Source organism: Pagrus major, chromosome 14 (assembly GCF_040436345.1).
Source record: "Pagrus major chromosome 14, Pma_NU_1.0".
In the NCBI taxonomy this organism is placed as follows: Eukaryota; Metazoa; Chordata; class Actinopteri; order Spariformes; family Sparidae; genus Pagrus; species Pagrus major.
The window spans coordinates 901,573-920,000 of NC_133228.1; the positions used below are offsets into that span (position 1 = coordinate 901,573).

The 18,428-nt window shown below is 42.7% G+C and overlaps 2 pseudogenes; both read right to left on the reverse strand.

Annotated features, from left to right (window-relative positions):
• Positions 1-1,763: 1,763 nt before the first annotated feature.
• Positions 1,764-2,251, reverse strand: LOC141008668 (toll-like receptor 6; annotated as a pseudogene).
• A 6-nt stretch (positions 2,252-2,257) lies between these two features.
• Positions 2,258-3,186, reverse strand: LOC141008669 (toll-like receptor 6; annotated as a pseudogene).
• Between the last annotated feature and the right edge of the window lie 15,242 nt (positions 3,187-18,428).

The window sequence follows — 18,428 nt, forward strand, 5'->3', positions numbered from 1 at the left end:
ACTGTCAACCAACAAAATGTGGCAATGTTTGTACGATCAGATGTGTAATCTTATTTATTTATTCTTCTGAATTAGATTTTTGAAAAGTTGCCAATTTCTGAATATTAGCAGCTAACAGCTGCTGGTGTTGAGACAATTGAAATTTGGGTTGTTTCATGTTAAATCATCATTGTTACTGGTAAGATTGTCATTGTGACTGTTCAAATATCCAAGTCTATATTATTGTACAGTACTCATATGCCTGTATGTACATTGAAAACAGAACTGACTGTTGTCATTTTTCTTGTCCATACTGACAGCAGACAGATTCCCTCATATCCCTCATGCAAGTGATGGAGAACAAAATCAGTAAACTTCGTTCGGTGCATAAATGTATTTCAAAATTCATCTGAAGCAACTATGAGTGTTTAGAAGTTTGAGTCTGACAAGTCAATTAGGTGTCTTCCAAAGTTACAGTCTTTTTAGTACCAAATTCCTAGTTCTCTGCTACAGCTCAGCAAGGACTGTGTAAGCACAAAAAGGCATTTCATACGAAGAAAAAAAAAACTTTGGAAATTACCAGCATTATTTTTCGGAGACTGGCTTCAGCTTAGCTTCAGCTGAACTGGGGAATGCACACAACAAGGACTTTGTCTTCCATCACTTAGGGAGAGATCTCAACAGGGCCAGTATGAACAGGATGAACAAGTGCAGCGACAAAAAACTGTTTCAGTGCACATATGGGCATGGGAGTATTGGGAATATAGACTTAAAAAATGGGAACTTCTTCTTTGAGCGCTTACATTTGGTCTGTATCCAGAGGGTCCGTGTATCATCTGATCATTCAATTATTCCATTTAATCTGGCAAACGAAAAACGAAAAAACAAGTCAATATTTCGTTTTTCCGTTTTTCTGTATGCACCAAACATTGAAAACTGGTGTTTGTTTTCCTATTTTCAGCCCAAAACGGAAAATATAATAAACAAGGAAACCAAAACGAAATTATAAATCTAATTTACATTTTCCGTTATTGTTATACCATTTCCCACGGTACATTTCTGCTGTGTGGCCACGCTTTGTGCATGCACAATGTATAGTCGCTCGGTATCCATGGTGAGCAACAACACACCGGTCTGAGCGCCAAAAGTCCCACAGTCCAGTCTATTGACTGTGTACAGTCTGGGCCGTAAAGTATACCCCCACAGCCCCTGCGAGGCGGGGGGGCCCCGCATCCCATATGGGCCCCGCCCCCGCCTGTAAAACAACTATCTTTTTTTTGGCCCACTCAAGGATAGTCGCGGGGGTGGTCCAGTCCCAGTAGACCACTGGAGTCCCACGTTCTAATGGCCTCACTCGAGCCATACATGTCTCTAATTAATGACATGTTTATGAATGGAGTGACATATCATGTGATCTCAGAAAAGTTGCGAGAAATGGGTGTCCAGCGGGGAAGCTCTGAAATCACACAGAGGCTGTGGCCTCAACAGCCAAGCGAAAAGAGCTTAACACACAGCCCAAAACACAGTCACCGTCTCGCAGTGAGGGCAGAGAGCAGACGCCACACTCCTCAAAATCCCCACGAAGCTGCACACAAACAGCACGGCCGACACGCATACAAATCACCGCTCGGTACCAACAACCGGAGCACGCCAGACAGAGCCCTCGCCAGGTGAACGCCAGGCAACAGTGTGCACACCAGTGAAAGCATGACCAATTAAGCAGGTGGCACCACTGCGCAATCAGGCCCAGGTGATACTAACTGAGAGTGGAGGTGGAGCAGCACTCAATCTGCCACATTCTGTTCATCCTTTGGCCACTCAAGGTAAGTCTGCTGCCTCAGTAAACATCTAAGTCTCATAAACTTCTTGGGCAGTCAGCTGGAGTAGGCTCCAGTAACATGAAGACTAAAGGGTCCTGCTAGGCACTGATGGCTCTGTGCTGGGCAGAGAAGAGCTCGTAGTTGCACCATTTGCTTTGGACAAAATGTTTGGAGAGGACAAACAGTGTCTCCACACAGTTGATAATGTTATCTATGATCCAGTCACCAGTGGTGAAGTCACACTCATGAATACAGAGGGAAATCCCGAATCCTTCCAGAGAGGGCACCAGCTGGCTGTCCGCCCAGCCTGAGTCCTGATGACTGTATGAGATGAAGGCATGATAACTAAATGATAAATTGTTCAACGTGTTAGAGTGTTTCTTTCCTCTCCTCTTCACTCTGATCCACACCCATAACATATTTGTATACTACACTCCATCACATTTATAGGAAACCAGTCAGCTGGTCAGGTGAGTAGGCCAAGAGCAGTCCCCGTCCAAGTGGATGGAGTTAAAGCTGAGGTCAGGTGACTCTAATGTCTTCATTTGATGCATCAATGAGCTGTTAATCCAAATGTTTTCCATGGTGAGATTCCTCACAACTGGCATTGATCTCAGGTTCTGAAAAGGGTTCCAAGTCAAACTGCAGTTGTCTGGAAAAACAGTGATGAATCCCCATGATGTTGCTCCTGATATATTCAAGTCCACAAGGAGGTTCTCAAACATGCCGAAATACTTACAAAAAATGCAAAAAGGGAAATTTTTTGGAGTGACTTAAGTTTCACAAGAGCACAAAAGAATCATACTTTTGCCAGTGACGTCCTGCTCCCCAAAATGAGATGATGCAGAGAAATGTTTATCAGTGGATCAAAGTCATTGTAGTTGACTGACAAAGCAGCTGTGCTACCCAATGAAAGCACATCCAGACTGGTCAGGTTTTGAAATGATGCTGGAATTTGATAGCTGCTGTATAGATTGTAAGCCAAATCAAGGATTCCCAGCTGTTTCAGTGTAATGTCAGGGATAAAATGTTGGTAGTTGTAAGTTATATTGAGAACTTTGAGTGCTGGTGTGTGAATGAACATGCTGGGAGAAAGCTCCTGCAGGTCACAGTAAGTTACCTTCAGGCAACACAGCTGGGACAGTCCGGAAAACTGACTTCCATTCAGTCTTTGGATGGAGTTGTGAGAAATATCCAAATATTGAGTGTCGTTGGGAAGATTTGGGGGAATTTCTGTTAGATTTTGACAGGAGATGTCTTTCATTCGTCGCCTCGATGTGACACACAGTTTAAATCTCTTTTCATCTTCCACAGCCATGCAGTTCTGTTTCATCAGGGACACAATGGCGATAGTCCCAACCAGAAATGCCAAGTATGTGCTGAAACACGAAAGTCAATTAAATAAATAAGTCAAGTAGAGGACAAACAGTGTCTCCACACAGTTGATAATGTTATCTATGATCCAGTCACCAGTGGTGAAGTCACACTCATGAATGCAGAGGGAAATCCTGAATCCTTCCAGAGAGGGCACCAGCTGGCTGTCCACCCAGCCTGAGTCCTGATGACTGTATGAGATGAAGGCATGATAACTAAATTATAAATTGTTTAACATGTTAGAGTGTTTATTTCCTCTCCTCTTCACTCTGATCCACATCCATAACATCTTTGTATACTACACTCCGACTGCAAGGAACCTGGGCGTAATCCTCAACGATGGACTATCCTGCACCCCAACGTCACTGCTGTGGCCCGATCCTGCAGATTTGCCCTCTACAACATCCGCAGGATCCGGTCTTTCCCCACAAAGGACATAACGCAAATCCTAGTCCAAGCGCTGGTCATCTCCCGCCTGGACTACTGCAACTCGCTCTTGGCTGGATTCCCAGCCTCTGCGACAAAACCGTTGCAGCGTATCCAGAACGCTGCAGCACGCCTTGTTTTCAATCTACCCAAATTCTCCACTCGCTTCCTGTTGCAGCCCGTATCCGATTCAAGACGATGGTGCTGGCCTTCAAGGCCATCAACGGAACTGCACCCATCTACCTCCAAACACTGGTCAGACCACATGCCCCAGCGCGAGCACTTCGCTGAGAGCAAACAAAGGTCGCTCAGTGAAGTCACGACTCTTCTCTGTTCTGGCACCTCATTGGTGGAACGAACTCCCAACCAATGTCAGGACAGCAGAGTCACTCGTCATCTTCCGCAAAAGACTAAAGACTCACTTGTTCAGACTTTCACCTCGACCTCGCATAGCATCCCAAACGGCCTTCATGTGGGTTGCTAGGTCTAGGTGAGTCCAGGTGCGAATGGTTGTTAAGTTGTCTGGGGAGAGAACTCAGGAGCTATGAAGACAATTAAATATGATATGATGCCCCAACTCAAGCACGTTAACCTTACTTTAACAAAAGAATGCAAACTGATTGCATTAAACAAACCAAGCAAAGTGGAATAGAATTTCTATTTCAAATAACTAAATAATTTTAAGTTAAATACACTGTCTGTGAATTCCAAACAACACATTTATTTAAGTTGGGCTGCTAACTGATGTGACAACTTAGAACTTTTCAGTTGCATTTACTTGAACACCAATCCAATTTACTTGTTAAAAAAATGCAAACAGATTTCCTTAAAAAGTGTTACTTGTGTAACTTAAGTGCCTGAACATCCTTTATACATTCATAAAAAAAAAGGTTTCATCCTCTTATAATAAGCACACTTTAATTGTTTTTTTTTTCCACTTTTAATTTAAAAGGGAATTTCACTAAATGACATGCTTTGTTTTAAGCTATGTCCAGATCATATTCAGTTACACACATTCACATCCTGAAGTGCTAGAGTCTTGCTCAAGGGCACCTCCATGCTGGTGATGAGGGAGAGGAAAGTGCTACCTTGTTCTGGCAGATTTATCCTGCTGGTCCAAGGGATTGAAACGGCAACCTTCGAGAGCTGTTGATGTTGCTGTGAGGTGGAAGCCACGTGAACACTTATTAAGAGTAGTGCAGTGCCGGATTATCTAGTAATGTGAAAAGTTTACAGATCCAGTTCTAAGCCTCCTGAACTGCTCACAGACTCATCAGAGTCGCCCCAATAGTATCAAACATGTTTGATACTTACAATTTAAAATCTAAATAAACTGCATCAGCACTCTAGCAAAAGTTCAGACAGGAAGACTACTCTTTCGCATACTCAGTCCTTAGTTTATTTCTCACACCATCCCATCATTCACTCCTCTCTCTCATGCTCACATATAATTGCCTGTCATTATCTGGGGCCTCACATCAGTCAGGCATATCTATCCAAAAACACACGACGCACTTTCACTGTTATCCTATCATCTTGCTGCTGTCTTTTTAAAATATGATTGTCTCCTGCTTTTAGTTCATTCATGCTGCAGTTTTGCAGGCACCCTCCACCTCCCCATCACCGTCCAGTCTTCGCAGACTGACAAGCTTCATCAGCTTCTTAATTTGATCAGTCGACCTGTCTCAGAAGAGTCATCAACCACCACCACCAGTGTCTGGACTCCATGGGGGGATTCTTCTTGCTGCTGCTGCTCAGGGCAGACGCACTTTGATTACGAAATCTCCCTGTAGAGTATAAGCACCAAAGACTTTCTGAGAAGACTCCCTGTCACACATCATCTGCTGTAATATATCACATATCATCTGCTGGAATATATCACACATCATCTGCTGGAATATATCACACATCATCTGCTGGAATTTATCACACATCATCTGCTGTAATATATCACACATCATCTGCTATAATATATCACACATCATCTGCTGTAATATATCACACATCATCTGCTGTAATGTATCACATATCATCTGCTGTAATGTATCACACATCATCTGCTGTAATAAATCACACATCATCTGCTGTAATATATCACATGTCATCTGCTGTAATATACCACACATCATCTGCTGTAATATATCACATATCATCTGCTGTAATAAACATTGTCTTTACCTTATTCACTAGTCTCTCTTGACTGAAATCTGAACCAATGGTAAACATTCTAGCCTTGAGGCTAACGTTCAGAGGTGGGTAGTAACAAGTTACATTTACTCCATTACATATACTTGAGTAACTTTTTGCGGTAAATATTACTTTTTGGAGTAATTTTAATGCAGCATACTTTCATTCTTACTTGAGTGGTAAAATCTTTACTTTTACTTTTACATTTGGATACAATGGCGCTACTATTGGCGCTACTTTTATTTTTTTATATTATGTGTTCATGCACATTCTATTAAGAGACAGGTGGTCAGCTGGTCCCAGGTCTGCTGGTGCTCTGTTATCGATCCTACCATGAGCATCAAGACCCATCCATTTTCTAAAATTGCTAGTTCTACCCCCCCATGTTGAAAACACGTCAGTCGATCCACTCAGTGCTCCTCAGAGTGCTGCATTTATGCCTCATTAGCTATTAAATCCATTCCAGTTGCTTATTACCCTTATTAAATTAGTGGATATCCATTCCACGTTTTCACTGCTACCTTGCACTGAAGTAGATTTATGCAGACACTGTTATTATGGCTCCCACTCATCTTCTCGCAAGACCTGCCCTACTCCACCTCTGACTGGTTGGCTTTGTTGGTTGCATTCTCTATGCTTGACTCAAACTGTTAACTCACACACAGTAGCTATGGTAATGTCTGTTCTCTGTGGTTTATAAGCAGTAATTGTGTGGGTAAACACACTGCCCCTCTTCCGGTCTTCTGCTGGTTCTCTCGGGGTCACTCATCCCCCGGAATGTCTCTGCAGACGGGCTGCTGCCTAGCTGCTCTGTCATCGCTCTGCCACCCAGCCTGTCCGCTTTACCTAAGAAGCCTACATAAATTGCAGCTACGACAGCAAGTTGTGGTGGTCAGTTTACCGGGGCAACTACAGCTCACAGTCCACTGCATCAGCGCCACTGCTGGCTTTTCGTTTTAAACAACCATAAGAAAAACAGAAGCACAACCCATTCACACCAGATAGCCACTGAACATTCAGTTAGGAAATAATTACGTGTCATTTACGCTGACAGAGATTTTTGTGACCCTGGTTGTCCACTGGACAAGAGGGAAGGAGATCAGTGGGCCCTTTTTGTTATATTCAAATATGTGATCCGGGGCACTTCCTCTGGATGAAATAGTGAAATGTAGGCCTACCAATTTTTCTCATGCTTCTATAATCAGTAAATAATAAGTAACGAAGTGATCACACCTGTATTTAATATACAATGATGAAACATAACAGGCACAGCATTATCTCCTCATTCAACTGACACATCTGTACTGAAATTGATTGAACTTTAAGGACACTGTAACATGTGGACACTCTTCATATTTACTTTTTGGCACAACAGACACGGTCAATTATATACAATATTAGCTGATTAATTTGCCAAATCATAATATAAAATAGGAGACAACAGCAAGAAACTTTTTTATAATAGTGTATAATAATTTGTTATTGTGTCACAAATAAATACAGGTGTCTGTCTGCTTCTTTACCTGATGAAGACCATCTGTGGTTGAAATAATTTCTGTCAGATCCACAACAAATAAGACTTGAGCAGAGGACAGGAGTGTACCAGCATTTTTCATCTTTTTTTTTTTTTTTTTTTTAAGTTACTCAATATTCTAGTAACTTTTTTAGTTAGTACCTTTGTACTATTACTTTGTAGTCATTTTGATGACTACTTTTACTTATACTTGAGTTCTTCTACTTTACTTCCTTGGGTCCTCACACTGCATGAAAAGTGGGATTTTCGTCCCCGTAAACGCTCGGAAATCTCCCTAATTTTCGGCAGTTAACGACAATTTACAGCCTGTGAACATCGCGTTCGTCTGTGCCACATAATAGGCTCGTTCGAGATGAGCCAGGCCTGCGCATAATCGATCACCGGCGACCACCGCACAATGCATGCCGGTTAGCTTTGTGTCCGTCTTGATCCCGACTTGCTCTGACGTCATGCACGCGCCGGTGTCGTGCCAAAAAGTGATTGTCTGCCAGAATCTGACTTCCGGCCGCGGGAGCGCGCACAGCAGCTCGTTGAGCGGTAGCGCAAAACCGTCTGCTTTTCTCTGGATTAAACAGTCATAATATGCAGAAACACACAACTGCATTATAATGTAGGCCTAATTATAGCTTCGAAAGCTTAACGTTTATCACGTAACGGCAATTACGTGATAGACATGTCTCTGTGCTTGGTATGTCTGATGACTTTGTGTAGCCCTGTCTTTGGAAATTAGACTGTAATGAATATGATTAAGGCTATTGGTGGGTTTTCAATAAAGATATGATAACTTTTGCAACGATCCTCGTGACTGCATTGTTTTTTATCTGATCTGGGCCCTTCATAGTATTTGCTTCCCATGTTTGGATGTGTTTTGCAGTTTTCAATCAGTTTTCACCTGTCAAAAACTGATTGAAGGCATAGTATAGTTACTGAGAGGTGATTTCTGCCTAAATATGACTTGATCTCATTCATAAGCTTCATAATATAAACACTAGAGCTCACAGGACAGCTTGAAATTCTTTTAAAGGACCATTACAACAGAAGATGTGCATTTTCACCTGCCAAAAGCTGATTGAAGGCCTAATACAGTTAATGAAAGGTGATTTCTGTCTAAATATGACTTGATCTCATTCATAAGCTTCATAATATAAACACTAGAGCTCACAGGACAACTTGGAATTCTTTTAAAGAACCATTACAACAGAAAATGTGCATTTTCACCTGCCAAAAATTGATTGAAGGCCAAATACAGTTACTCAAAGGTGATTTCTGTCTAAATATGACTTGATCTCACTCATAAGCTTCATAATATAAACACTAGAGCTCACAGGACAACTTGGAATTCTTTTAAAGGACCATTACAACACAAAACGGGCTTTTTGACCTGCCAAAAATTGATTGAAGGCCAAATACAGTTAATGAAAGGTGTTTTCTGCCTAAATATGACTTGATCTCATTGGAGGCTGTCTTCTTCTCCCCCTTTTTTTTTTTTTGGTTTTTGTTTTTTTTTGGGGGGGGGGGGTTCAACTATATACAAACCTATCTAACATTGGATAATAGATACTGCATATTTACTGTGAATTACACTTCACAGTTGCAACTGCACAGAGCTGTACACATGAGACCCAATTTGTAGCACTTGCACCTGACACAACAGCCAGATTTACAACCACATTTGGTGAGCTGCTCGCATGCCTTGGCTATTGGAGAGTTGGCTGTCCAGAAGACCTGCCATTCCTCACCAACCTTTTGCCATCCCCAGTCTGCAGGGTCCTCTGCTTCTGGCTGACACTGGATTGCCTGGGCCCACACACAACCAGCCTGATAGGCAGCACGCCTGGTGTGTTGGAGTAGAGCTGCTCTGGTTGGTGGGATAGACTCATAGGGCCTCTGCTTTCTGGCAAACAAGTCAAGCCTGGCCTCATCCACAGTGGCAGCTGTGCTGGATCTGTCATACATGAGAATGACAAACTTCTCAAGCTACTCTATGTCACAGTCCTCCACTGTGGGAGGGTAAGTACCCAGTTTGGAGAATACAGGCAAGGCTTCTGGACATATGCCCCATGTCTGCCAAGCCGTTTTCTTCCCTTTGTTGCGGAAGGCAGACACGGTGTCACATCCTGTAAAGGCATGAAAGAAGAGCATGCCTTTGACCTTCTCCTGGCCAACATGCTGAAAAATATCATGCACACTAATCCAGCGCAGAGTCTGGCCTTGCCCAAATGCAAGCCACATATGCTGTAGGCCAGCCTCTTCGAGACCACCGAATACACTGAGTGCTAAGATCAGAACATCTGTGTCATTTGCCTTGATCATGATGGATTGGCTACCATGTTCAGTAGCATGTTTGGCGTGCACAAAGATGCGGCTGTCTGCTTCCTCGTGAGAGCATTTATCCAGTCCATCAAGACCAGTTGCATGAGTGCTGAGGACAGTAGGACCCTTTGTGACGATGATGGTATTTGGGGCAAGCATTTGTGTAACCTTGTCGGCAAGAAAGTGGTACAACTCTGTTTTGTTGTCATTGTGCCTCAGGAAGTTATGCCAGTTTGATGGCATGGTGTTCTTATTTGTTACCTTGCGTCTTCCCCCCTCGCCACGTTTTGACCTGGTCTCAGCTTTAAGGCTTGATGGGTTGTACACATCAAAGACCAGATGTGTCATTGCGAACTTGCTGGAGTACATGTAGATCACAGGTAGGAAGTCGAGAGCTGCATAGTCCTCAAAAGTCTTGGATCTTTTTGGTGGCAGGGCATGGACCAAAGCTGACCCATCTACAATGAGAACGTCTGCCTCAGGTTCCTTGTCAACTGGTGGGACATAATTCTCAAGGATAGAGGTCAGCTGAGACTTCTGGCAAGTATACAATTTTCCACCCTTGCTCAATGCCACAGGGAAGGACTGGTTCTCATGCTGAAAGAACTCCTGGAGGTCACACTCTCGGCTCTGACAAGAGATGAAAAGCTTTGAGAACAGCTGACAGTCCTCCTTGAGAAGTTTCTGCTTTGAGGGATCAGCAGAAGTAGAGTCCTGTCTGAAGAAATCAGATTTGTTCTTCTTGATTGGCTCATAGAAAAAGGACGGATTGTTTTCCAGGGCCTGTGAAAACTCCTGAAATTTTGCCTGACCTCTCTGCAAGTGAGACTGCAGAAGTTCTGCAGAGTCGGGGTGAGCAACATCTTTGGTGTCAAGTGAATACAGGTCTTTACTGTCTTCCTGAAATGGGTTGCCGAGGTCTTTTAGAGTTTGGGACAATTTATCAACCCTCTTTTTGAAGGTTTTCTGTGCCTGTGAAGTTTGCTCATGGTGGCTTCTGTGCTCACTGGCCTCTTTGGTTTGTGCCTCCATTTCATATTGGGACACCAAACGACTGACCTCAGGACCAGCTACCATCCATCTCCTAAGTGCGGCTGGGTCTTCAGTAAGCCCAATGGCACCACCATCACCCTTGATGATGGCATTTGCCTGCTCGTGAGCTTGATCAAGGGCAAGGGCAGAGAAATCCCTATTGGTTTTATGGACAACAAAGTTGCCATTCTGGAACTCTTTGGCCAGTTCTGGGTGTGTGTTCTCCAGAGTGAGCATGTCCCTGAGGTGGATAGGGAGCCACCGTGCATAGTGGGTGTTGTTATTGGCAAAGAAATATGGTAATAACTCACTCAGTGCCTGGCAATAGAGTGCAAAGTTGGCCTCACGAAAGGACCTGATGAGCATGAAGATGACTAGCTCCATAGAGAGCACCATGTGCCAGAACCGGAACTGTGGACTTTTCTCTTTGCGAATGTCACACCACTCCTCAAAGCTCAATGTGCCATCAGTGGTATCTGTTCCATTTGCACAGCTGTCATTATATGCAGATTTAAGGAGCTTGTAGAGACTGCAGCCTGTGACCTGATGCATTTGCCTCGTCCTGGTCACATTTGCAGCTGATAGGAAGGATTCAGCAGTGCCCGAGGATGCTACATCTGCCTCCACCAAAGCCCCAGTCCAACCACTGTTGCAGAGAAGTGTGCCCAGGGACTTCATGGCTGCCATCTCAATATGGAGACCACCAAACATAACAAGGTACTTGTCTTCCCCATATTGTTCAGGCCATTGCCACTGCACCTGCTTTGCCAGGGCATATATTGGCTGGTCAGCTGTGATAACAGGAACCTGGCCAGGGTTGAGATTTTCCACAACATCACGCACTTTATCCATCACATGCTTGACAGTAGCAATGGAATGAGCTTGGTCTCGTAGCAGAGGAAGTAATGCAGTAATGCTTACTTCAAACTCTGGACTTCTCTTCATTGATGCATGGTGTGCTGACCATGTCAGGTTCACAGCACCATCAATTTCCTCAGTCACCATCACCTTCTCAAGCCACTGGTACTCAAGTGTGATTTGGGTCCCAAAGTCATCTGAATGTGGCTTAGGTATCACACGTTTTGGTGGAAGGGGATTCTTTGTTTTAAAGGATGCGGGGCGGATATTTGTGAATGTGTCAGGCAGTTCTGGGACTGACTTGACTTTCTTTGGTCCAAAACAGATTTGCTGTCGCTCCTGCCCCCGGTTCTCCTTGGTGGGATGCTGGAACACAGAGATGCTTGTCCCATGGAATGATGATGTAGCAGTTGTTGCAGATGGGTTGTGATCAATGTTGTCCATCACTGCAGTGGTGAACAACCCTTTACGCAACACTGATGGGCAGACCACCCCCTCTTCAACGTACCTACTTACTGTAGCATCCCCCAACTGGGCTGAAATCTCCAGCACCCTGTCATACGAGATGCTGAGACCATGCTCATTCATCAATTCTACAAGGCTTCTCTTTCTTGTTTTTGCAAAGACAGATAGCCCCATGTAGATCGGAAATGGGGTTTCTCTGTCCTTGGAATGCCTTTGGAATGCAACTCCTTCTTTATATCGAGAGTAGCAGTTGTACTGTAGTAATTGGGAAATAGCCTGGTCTGACTTTGAAGCTCCAAATTCCAGCTGTGATTTAATATCTGCTCGGTGTTCAACCATACTGATGAACTGAAGAAGAAGGGGAGGTGTGGCATTTTGAATAGCACCTTCTGGAAATGTGCCATCGAAACTAGAATGATGATCTAGTATGGTTTTCCTTAAAATCTTTGCTGCTTTGGTAATAAGGAGTGCTTCTGAATATGCAGAAGACGGTGAAAGTGCTGTACCCAAATCCTTTTTGAACGTAAGCATCACTCTTCCTGTTTCCCCATCTCTTCCCATTTTATACGACTCAAGTTCTGGAATTTCTTCTAGCAATCTCTCTTTTAATCTTGTGGAGTTGACAGTTGGTGAGTCAACACCTAGTTGCTCCAGACGCTGTCGGTACATACGGCTCATATCTGCAAGGAGAAATTTGGTTGGACCTTCCGAATGGATGCTTGTTTCAACAATGTATGTGACTAGTTCAGAGAGAACTAGTGGGGAAATTTCCTTCTCATGCTTAGTAGCACTTGCACCTTCCCCAAGTTTTCTCAGGTGGGACCTTTCCCTGTTATAAAGATTAACTAGACAGGCAGCGTGGTACTTGAGCTCTTGGGCAATGGCATCTCCACCACCCAATTTGGCAAGAAGCTTGCCATCATTAAGTGTATGTGCACATTCGTGCAACCTTTGGTTCACCTTCATTGTCATAACCTGGCAGAGATCAGATGCAGGTGCTACTTTCTCACAGAAAATGCAGGCTTCAACATCACAGCTTTTCCGCCGCTGCTTTGTGCTAACATCCTCAGGCTCACTGCTGGGGCCAGCCGATCTGCGTTTCCTTGCCCGATCCAATTTGGTGTTGTTAAACAACAACCGGCAGCTCAAGTGATATTTAGCCTCATTTCGTCTTAAAGTAGCATCAATACCACCACCTTCATCCAGCCTTGCTGGATCCAGGATCAATGGCATTGCCTGCATCTGATGAAACAAAGGTATGTTTGTAGCAAGATTGGCATAGCCATCATTTTCAAGGGAGTAACGAGTTGAAGGTGCTGATAAGTTTTTGTTTGGTCTGTCTTTTTGACAAAGACAACATTTAGACCAATCAGTTTGTTTTCTTGTAAACATGGACTCTGCCATTTTGGGTTTGATTAAGGCCGAGGGGTTATCCTTTTACCACATTAATCAAATAACACATTCCTGTATGGGATACAACTAGGTTCCGTTTATTTTTGGGTAAACCTACACCTAGCCCGATCATTCATCCAGTGCCATTTAAGTCCCGTGTGATCTGTACACCATCCGGGTAACTGAAGCCCCGTTACCCTTGGCTCGGCTCTCCCACGCTGGCACACCCTGTCAATTCAGGTGCGGCTACCTAACTATACCTACTAACTATCAACCGTGATTAACTAGCTAATGGAATTGGGGCTGTTAGACAGCATTTGGGACACTAAACTAAATTATACTACAACTATACTACAGTCTAATAAAGCATAAGTTGTGACCACAGGTCATATATATGTATATACTGTAGATTAGCTGACACTGAACCCCATGCTGAGTTACACAGCAGTGATATCACCAGTGTGCCCTGGTTGTGTGCTGATATTCACTCTATTAAATCTGCAAGCTTGTACTGCATTAAATGTCTAAATGGTCCCATTGGATGGATACACCAAAAACATGTGCACGCAAATATTTTAATAGTCACTAAGATTGGATTACTTCAAGGCAATGGCAGCCATCTTGGACACCATCTTGGTTTTTGAATTTCATGTTATAACCCTAATGAAAATAACATATATTACACACATAACAACAATCAGTGTTACAAATTTCTCACTCACCCAATTCTATACAAGTATCTATATGCTGTATCTCGAGAACCGTAATTGATACAAACATGTACGAGGTACCAAAATGTCCGCACTACCCAACTTTATATTCAACCCCAATATATTTATGGGGCTTAAAATCAAGGCATTTTGAGTTATAAAGGAAAAAACACATTTTTGGGTGGACATCTTGGATTTTGGGGCCGCCATCTTGGAATTTTGCGTGGCTAATGTGATTTTCTTAAAGAGTGGGGTTTGAAGAGTATATGTATCAAATTTCATGCTTCTATCACAAACTGAACAATTATCTCCTTGTCTGCTCAGCTATTTAATCCAGAGAAAAGCAGACGGTTTTGCGCTACCGCTCAACGGGCTGCTGTGCGCGCTCCCGCGGCCGGAAGTCAGATTCTGGCAGACAATCACTTTTTGGCACGACAGGTGTCACGATAACCTCATGAGATCAAGGCATGGATGTATTATAATAGATCCATGGATCAAGGCGGCCGCAGTTTTTAGAGCCAGGCGACCACTGTTTGGGCATGCCGTCCTAAGACAGTGGTCCAAGTGGCACTACACTGCATTATGATCAGAAGAATTTAAAAAAGGACATTTACCTCTCTGGAAAAAGGTCACGACACTGAGGTCTCAATTAACCTGCTCAGGTAGGCTACTGAAAGGAGAAACTTTAAGGAAGCCGCGAGTCAAAGCACTACCGCGGAGGGACGCCTCCTCCACGTGCGTTACAAACTTTTCTGCTTTGAATTGGAATACCGGAGTCAAGACTCATCACGCTGAAGGGTATGGACAAAGGAAACTTTATTAATACGATGCACTCCTATGCACGGAATCGCCTAATTGACCAACTTGAAGTTATGGACAATCTTATTGCCGAGGGAAGTGAACCCACTTCGGAGCAGACACCTGAAGCTCCAAAATCTAAGAAGAGTAAAAAACCCATGAGTGATGAGGTGGAGGAGTCTGACCAGATGTCGTTAAGCATCCTTGAGAGAATTGAAAAGAGACAAATTGAGTCTCTTAAACGTCTCCAAACGCTGGAAGATGCAGTAAAAGAAAACACTAAAACAACGAAAAGTGTCACAGACTCCCTGGAAGCTCTGTGGGGACGGATGGAAGACATGTCTGGCCAGGTGAGCACCCTCCAGGCTCAAGCCTCAACCCTGGGGAAAGCGAGCACGGAGCTCCGGGATAAATACAACGACATGGATGCCTATTCGAGACGGTGGAACCTTCGTGTAGCCGGCTTACATGAGAGGACCGGGGAGGATTTAAAGAAAACCATCATCGACCTGTTCGGCCAAATCTCCCCTGACATCGCGGACCAACTGGCCCTCACGGTGGACATCGTGCACAGAGTGGGACCTCGCTCCGGACACGAGCACTCCAGCCGTCGCGTCATAGTACGCTTTCTGTCACGATCACATCGAGAGAAGATCTGGAAGGACGCCAGGACATCGGAGCTTCTTAAAACAAGAAGAATAAAGATTCTGGAGGACCTGACACAAGCAGCCAAGGAGTCCAGAAACCAGCTGTGGCCGCAAGTGGAACAGGCGAGGAAGGAAGGAAAGAAAGCTGGCTTCAGAGGAGCACACGCATATATTGATGGCGTACGAATCGCAGCAAAAGTCATGTAAATTACAGATTCAAGTTGTCACAGAGCCGTGAGACTACATAGTTTTTTTTTGGTTTTTTTTTGTCTCTGACCTGCTCTGACCGACACCAGAGTTAAATTACTTGTTTATGCAAAGACTCGATGCTCCCTGGAGCGCAAATGAAGAGGGGTAGATTATTTCAAGTTTGAATGTGGTCTGATCTGGTGCAGTGGCCAATCTTGCAGTATCCGCTCTCAACCCAGTGAGGTTTTTGAGTGGGGGCTTGTGTATTTGTGTGTGTGGTTTTGTGTGTGTGTGTGTGTGTGTGTGTGTGTGTGTGTGTGTGTGTGTGTGCGCGACTATGGCAACTTCTGTTCTTTCTGTCAATGTCAGAGGTATTAAGAATGAAGTGAAAAGGAAAAGTTTGTTTTTATTTCTTCAGAATAAAGGTGCAGATTTTTATTTCATTCAAGAAACCCACTCTTCTGAGGCTGATGTTTCACATTGGAAAAGTCAATGGGGAAGAAATGTATGGTTTTCTCATGGCAGTAATCGCTCAGCAGGGGTAGCCATCCTACAAGGGAAATTTGGTGGGAAAGTTATAAAGTATGATGCAGATAAAGATGGTAGATGGATCATTCTGTTGGCAGATATCAACCAATCGCCTGTTATTTTGATTAACATATATGGCTCAAACAGTAAACTCCTCAATAACATAATTTTTTCAACAATAGAAAATAGGGTAAATCAGTGGCTGACGTTGTTTCCCTCAGCAGAGCTCTTATGGGGCGGAGATTTCAACACGGTGTTTGATGATAGACTGGACAGATGGCCTCCAAAAGCCAAACAGACAACCGAGTTAGAAAACATTTGCCACAGAATGAACCTGATTGATATATGGAGACACAGATACCCACAGGATAAAGTATTCACATGGAGCAATAAGGTTAGATCTCACCAATCTCGCATAGATTTTTGGTTAATCTCAGCTGATTTAGAAAATAAAGTAGACTTAATCAAAATAGAACCCACAATACTGACAGATCACAAAGCTATATTAATTCAATTCCATCTTGGATCTAATAGGCAGAAGGTGAATAGAGATTATTGGAAATTAAACAAAATGCTGCTGCAAAATAAGGAATTTGTAAAGGAAAGCCAAAAAATTATTGATAAATGCTGGAGACAAGCAAACTTACTAAAAAATTTGGTTTATACTGGGAACTAATGAAATTTGAAATAAGAAAGTTAGCTATGAAATTAAGCAAAAAGATCAATAGCTATAACAAAGAAAAAGAACTTCAACTTGTCACCCAAATTATTCCGCTTTCTGAGAAAACGGATCCAACTAGTGCCGAAATAAAACAATTGGCTTATTTACAAACCGAATTAGATAAATTTTATGAAGGAAGGGCTAGAGGTGCCTTCATCAGATCCAGGAGGAAATGGCTTGAGCAGGGGGAAAAATGTACCAAATACTTCTTTAATTTAGAGAAAAGGAATTATGAAATATCTTCTTTATGCAAACTTAAAATTAATGATACTGTGTGTGAAAATGGAAAACTAATTTCACAATATGTCGCCAATTTTTATGGAACGCTGTATCAGGCTGACCTGTTGAACGAAGATAAAATGTCATTATTCCTTCAAAACATACAACCAAATATTAGAAGAATAGATGATGACTTCCAAGTAATATGTGATCAGAAAATAACCATAACAGAGGTGCGAAATTGTATTGATTCCCTCAAGGACAATAAAGCCCCAGGGAATGATGGGTTAACAGGGGAATTTTACAAATGCTTTAAACAAGCAATCGCTCCATTTTTAGTTGGTTTATTTGAAGAGGCTCTAGATAAAGAAGAACTGCCCCACACATTAAGACAAGGACTGATAAAACTAATTCCAAAACCAAAAAAAGATAAATTAAACATCGAAAACTGGAGACCGATTAGTTTATTGAATAATGATGCAAAGCTGTTTGCTCTCATCTTTGCTAAAAGAATAAAAATAGGATTAGATGACATTATTGATGAGGAGCAATCTGGATTTATGCCAGGGAGAAATATTGTAAATAATATTCGGTTGATTTTGGACATGATAGATTATAATGAATTTATACATGATGAAAGCTTTATTTTATTTGTCGACTTCTATAAAGCGTTCGACACAGTTAATCACCAGTTCATGTTTAAAGTTATCCAATGTTTTGGTTTTGGAAATAGGTTTCTGAGGGCAGTTCAAACACTTTATAAAGGAAGTAACAGTTCAATTAAGGTAACAAATGGCACAACACCCAGATTTAATATTAACCGTGGAATCAGACAAGGTTGCCCATTAAGTCCCTTTTTGTTTTTGCTGGTCACACAAGTAATGGCAACACATATTAAAAAAAGCAACTTTCAGGGTATAAGAGCATTAGGTAGAGAATTCAAACTGTCTCAGTTAGCGGATGATACAGCAGTTTTTTTATCCAATCAAAATGAACTCGACACAGCTGTGCAATGTATCAGAGAGTTTTCTGAGGTTTCTGGGCTGACAATGAATATTAATAAATCTATGCTGTTTCCCCTTAAACACTGTGATCTGTCAGAACTGAGTGATATTCCTATCAAACAAACTGTGACATATCTGGGTGTAGTGCTTGAAAAAAATGAGAACAGACGCTCTGAGATGAACTTTGAACCAATAACTCAACAGATACAAAGAAAATTCAATACGTGGTTAA